The sequence below is a fragment of the Macaca fascicularis genome, chromosome 7 (assembly GCF_037993035.2).
Source record: "Macaca fascicularis isolate 582-1 chromosome 7, T2T-MFA8v1.1".
NCBI classification, from domain to species: Eukaryota; Metazoa; Chordata; class Mammalia; order Primates; family Cercopithecidae; genus Macaca; species Macaca fascicularis.
Genome location: NC_088381.1, coordinates 103,251,123 through 103,257,059, shown reverse-complemented (window position 1 = coordinate 103,257,059; position 5,937 = coordinate 103,251,123).

The following is a 5,937-nucleotide window of genomic DNA, read 5'->3' as shown; positions in this document are numbered from 1 at the left end:
ATTGTTAATAACTATGTTGTATATATCTGTAATGTTTGAAATTTTAATAAACAGAGCACTTAGAACTTTCATATCCAGAAAAAAAGATACTAAATGACTTGAAAAGTAGAGAAAGAGGTCTAATTATCTGAGAACAAATAACTGAACCAGTAAAAAATTCCTTTCAAAGATAACTCAAAATAACTATTTCAGTGGAAATTGCATTATTTCAGAATCATGGGATTGTAAAGGTTTTTTTTGTGTGTACACTTCCTTAATAAAGAAAAAGGAGAACATGTACAAACCCTTCTTCAATGCAGTTAGGTGCTAAAATTTAACCTTCCTTGAGACTGAAAATGTAAACACTCATTTGTCTAGGAGATATTGGTTACTAAAGTCTGTGTACCCTGAATTGTGCTTCTGTTGCCAACCAAAGCATCTGCTGGGTCCTGACCTTCAGACAATAAAAGTAATTAATTATAAGACTCATGATCAGAAGATTGGGATTCTGGTCCCAGCTAAACCACTAATTTGCCATGTGAATAGATCCAAATCCTTTCATCTTTCTATACTTCCATTTCTTTCTTTCTAAAAATGGGGAGACGGTACTGAAAGAGATCAGGATATGCCAGCTCAAAATATGCCACTTTGGCATAAGGATTATTTTGAGCTGAAGGTAACTGATGCAGGAAAAGTTATCTGCCCTCCCTTTATCTGCCTAAAGACAGAGCATACATTTTCCTTTGAGGAAGGTACCCCTCTATGCCAGGAAAATGAGAATGACTCATTACCAGAGATGTTACACCAAGATGACTCCTCAAAAACAAGCCCTACTAAAATAACCCTTATCTTCCATTAGTTTCCTCCATATATTTCCTAGTCACTTCCCACAATATTTGTCCCTTGAAGCCCAAACCCATCTTTTTTTGTCAAGAAGGGTATACAAACTCCAGGTTCTGGCCAGGTGCAGTGGCTCACACCTGTAACCCAGCACTATGGGAGGCTGAGGCGGGTGGATTACTTGAAGTCAGGAGTTCAAGACCAGCCTGGCCGACATGGCGAAACCCCGATGCTACTAAACAATAAATACAAAAATTAGTGGGGCACGGTGGCACATGCCTGTAGTCCAAGCTACTCAGGAGACTGAGACAGGAGAATCACTTGAAACTGGGAGGCAGAGGCTGCAGTGAGCTGAGACTATGCCACTGCACTCCAGCCTGGGCGACAGAGTGAAACTCCATCTCAAAAAAAAAAAAAAAAAAATTCAGATTCTGAGCACATCTTTGAGTTTTCACATCATCTCTGTGAAGCTTCCATGCATTTAAAAGTATTAATATCAATAAAAATCATACCTTTTTTCCTGTTAATCTGTCTTTAGTCAGTTAAATTTGCAGGCCTCATTCGCTGAAACCAGGTGGGAAGACAAAATATTTTTCATCCTGAGGAGTACTAAATAGAATGGTAACCTTAGGTGCTTACATAAGAAATTGAAAAGCCAATCAAAATACTACACTCAGAAAATTCCATTTAGGGCAGTGCATATTATTTTATACAATCTTAAAAGTGTCTGTTATGGCAACTAAGCACAGGGACATGGCCAAATGTACATGTTTGTGAGGACAGACACTAGACTGTATACTGACATGACATTTTGAAAACGTAGAAGTGAGGCATTTATAAAAGAGTGAAGGCCGGGGGTGGTGGCTCACACCTGTAATTTCAGCACTTTGGGAGACCGAGGCGAGCGGATCACTTGAAGTCAGGAGTTTGAGACCAGCCTGGCCAACATGGTGAAACCCCATCTCTACTAAAAATTTAAAAAAAAAAAATTAGCCAGGTGTGGTGGTGGGCACCTGTAATCCCAGCTACTCAGGAGGCTGAGGCAGGAGAATCACTTGAACCCGGGAGGCGGAGGTTGCAGTGAACCAAGATCGCACCACTGCACTCCAGCATGGGCAACAGAGTGAGACTTCGTCTCAAAGAAATAAAATTTTTTTAAAAAAAGAGTGAAAAGCAGGGCCAAGATTAGGGCCCAGATCTCCTTCCCACCACTTCCTTCCAAAATGTTGGCCTGTGATAATCACAGCTACAACAACTTCTCTTTAATACCTAGATATAAATCTTGTTCAATAAAAACAATTAGCAGAAGAGAGAACATTCAACAGCTGCAATTACCTAAATGTCCCTCCAGTAACCATTTGAATGACTAAATCCTGTACATTGATTGTTTCAGTGAATGATAATTAAAACCAAATAACCTGTAGGCTCATTTGATTCTACAGTGACAAAACTAAACCCTAGACATTATATTGCAAAGCCCTGAATTGAGCCAGGCAAAGCAAAACAAAAGTACAGGAGAATTGAGTGGTGGATGGAAGGGTGCTGGTGCACACTAGAGAAGAAAGAAGGCGATAGACACCCTTCACAAGCACAATTAACTTACCAGTAGATAGGGGAGCCCTGCGACACCACTCCCTAGTCAGGGAGACTCCTTCCAGGCTTTGTATGTGGAATGGTGTAGTTAGATTAATAACTGCTTCCTACTATTTCCTTCATGTTCCATAAACCAACATGCACCTCACTCTGCCCTCTGAAACATTGCTTCCCTTATTGTTGAATCCTTTACCCAATTCCGTAAAGCCTACTGGGAATACTGTTTTGGGGTTAGACATATGATTAAAGACTTTGTGGGGTTTTTTAAAATCTAAGGTAAGAATTTTGCCAGACAAATATGGACTAAGATTGGATAGGCCTTGTTTTCCATATTTATCATACAGAGAGGGAGCATCATCCTGATTAAGTTAAAGCAGAGATTGCGTTACACTCATCATTGTGCCCTCAGAGGTCAGTGAAGCACATAGTAAGTTCACAAAAATACTCTTTGAACTAAACTTAACGCAAAGTATATCGAACTAAAATCTATGTCTAAAAATATTAATGCACAAATTGTACATTAATAAATCATTCCAAAGCACCATGTTTGTTGCAATTTTTAAATACTTAAAATAGCAGGTGGGCAGACTTGATAAATTGTTGCTCTACAGTATAAGTTAATGCCAGGATCTCAGCTTTCCTCTGCAGGACAAGCACTTCTAGGTAGATGTCAAAGTCAAAAGTTTGGGTAGTTCAGTACCTTCTATAATCTATAGTTCAGCACCTTCTATAATCTATCAGTGAATCAACACTTACAAAGCACTTACTATGTGCTCGGCATTGTTCCAGCCACAAGACTAGAATGGGGAGTCGTCTGGGATCGGCTGAAAATGCTGGAAGGCTCTTTCCCAGTAAACTACAAATTACCCCCAAAGCCCTATTTTCTTGGAATTTGTACTAAGAATCCCACATCTGCAAGCAATGTATTTTCAAATAGTGCAATTTTAATAGCCTGCGTGTTGAATGGGACCTATATGTAATGGCATCTGTGATGCACTAAAATAGAGAAGGTCACAAGGGGCCAGGTTCGGTAGCTCACGCCTGTAATTCCAGTACTTTGGGAGGCCAAGGCGAGTGGATCACTTGAGCCCAGGAGTTCAAGACCAACCTGGGTAACATAGTGAAACCCAGTTTCTACAAAAAGTGAGGTTAAGGCTGCATTAAGCCATGATTGAGCCACTGCACTCCAGTCTGGGTGACAAAGCCTATCTGAATCAGTCAATCAATAAAAAGTCACAAAATCCCCAACACTATATATATATATATATATATTTTTTTTTTTTTTTTTTTTTTTTCTCGCTCTGTAGCCCAGGCTGGAGTGCAGTGGCCGGATCTCAGCTCACTGAAAGCTCCGCCTCCCGGGTTCACGCCATTCTCCGGCCTCAGCCTCCCGAGTAGCTGGGACTACAGGCGCTGCCACCTCGCCCGGCTATTTTTTGTATTTCTTAGTAGAGACGGGGTTTCACCGTGTTAGCCAGGATGGTCTCGATCTCCTGACCTCGTGATCCGCCCATCTCGGGCTCCCAAAGTGCTGGGATTACAGGCTTGAGCCACCGCGCCCGGCCAACACTATAAATTAAAAAAAAAAAACTGTAGAAAACACAGTACCAACTTCTCTCCTATCAATCTTAAAATAAATCTGTTTTTCATTATGGTAAACCTGTTGGATGTTTGATTGTTTTGGTTTAGGAGAAAGGGTCTCATGTTGCCCAGGCCGAATTATGCCCAGGAGTTATTCCAAGGCTCAAACTCCTGGCCTTAAGCAATCCTCCTGCCTCAGCCCCCACCCTCCCACCCCACACCGAGTAACTGGGACAACAGGCCACACGGCAAGAGGCTTGAATTTTGTTGTTGTTGTTACCATGCACATATTACCCATCACCACCCTTACACCGCGCCCCCAACAACAAATCTGCGCCTAAAATGACACTGTTTGAATTTATCTTTTAGGAGACCATCCAGGTTCTTTAAAGTTGTCAAAAGCCCTGTCTCTTTAGCAATGCTGGGTCAGAAAAAAGCACTACTATACTTGGATTAATTTTTAGATGTTTAAAGACCTAACTGGGAAAAATTAAAATTTAAAGTAATTAGAAGACAATTTAGAAGATTCTCTGTGACATCTGGACACAAACAAGATGAAAGGCATAAAACAAAACACATGTATTAAATTAAACTACATTAAAATGTAAAGATTCTGCCGGGTGTGGTGGCTCACACCAGTAATTCCAGCACTTTGGGAGGCTGAGGCGGGTGGATCATGAGGTCAAGACATCTAGACCATCCTGGCCAACATGGTGAAACCCTGTCTCTACTAAAAATACAAAAATTAGCCAGGCGTGGTGGCAGGCACCTGTAGTCCCAGCTACTTGGGAGGCTGAGTCAAGAGAATCACTTGAACCCTGGAGGTAGAGGTTACAGTGAGCCAAGATTAAACCCCTGCACTCTAGCCTGGTGACAGAGCGAGACTCCATCTCAAAAAAAAAAAAAGTAAATCTTCTCCAAATCAACGCAGGAACAGAAAACCAAATATAGTATGTTCTCACTTATAAGTGGGAGTTAAACATTAGGAACTCATGGAAATGAAGATGGAAACAATAGATATGGGGACTACTAGACCAGCAGGAGGGAATGGGGCAAGAATTGAAAAACTACCTACTGGCTACTATACTCACTATCCAGGGTGACAAGATCATTTGTACTCCACACCTCAACATCAAGCAATGTATGCATGTAACAAACCTGCACATGCACTCCCTGAATCTAAAATAAAAGCTGAAATTATTTAAAAACAACAAAAAGTAAAGCTTCTCTATGATAATAGTTACCACTTTTTTTGGGGGGTGGTTATAAAAATTTATTATACGTAAAGAATATTACCACTAACAAATACAGACAGGCTAGGACACCGTGGTACTGGGTGGAAGACGGCTAGCTCTTTGGAAAGTGAAAGGTTTGGGTGGCGGGGGCCTCATGCCATGCTGATTGGTCAGTAGACGGAGGCACATGCCGAACACCACAGAGCATCAGGGCATCAGGTGCCTGCTCTGTGTGCCCACAGGTGTTCCCTGTCTTATCTGGGCCTTCGAAGGGAGCACACCCAGAAGCGAGCAACTGAAGCCAAGGGGCTTCCAAAATGCCCCTTCCAGGCCTGTCTCTGAAGTCACAGCAACACCATTTTAAGCAATATGTTTAATTGGATGATTTCCACAAACTATTCACGAAGTTTCTAACCAGCACAATTCAGTGAAGTACAAAACGCTGAGTTACAGGCTGTGGGAAGAGAAGGCAGCACCAACGGTGGCACCTTCCAATCCTGGTTGTTCTAGGGGCAGGGAGAGGGGAAGGTCTTCTTTTAAACCAATCCCCTCATTTCAATGTGCAAAAGAATTACTCCAATCGATATTAAATTGTATTGAAAACGAAATGGACTAAAAAGCAAATACTACTCTATGTAGAGGTGGCAGGGGAAGAAAGAATGAGTCCTTCAAAGCAGGAAGGGAGATAGCAGGGGGAAGGTTCTGCGCC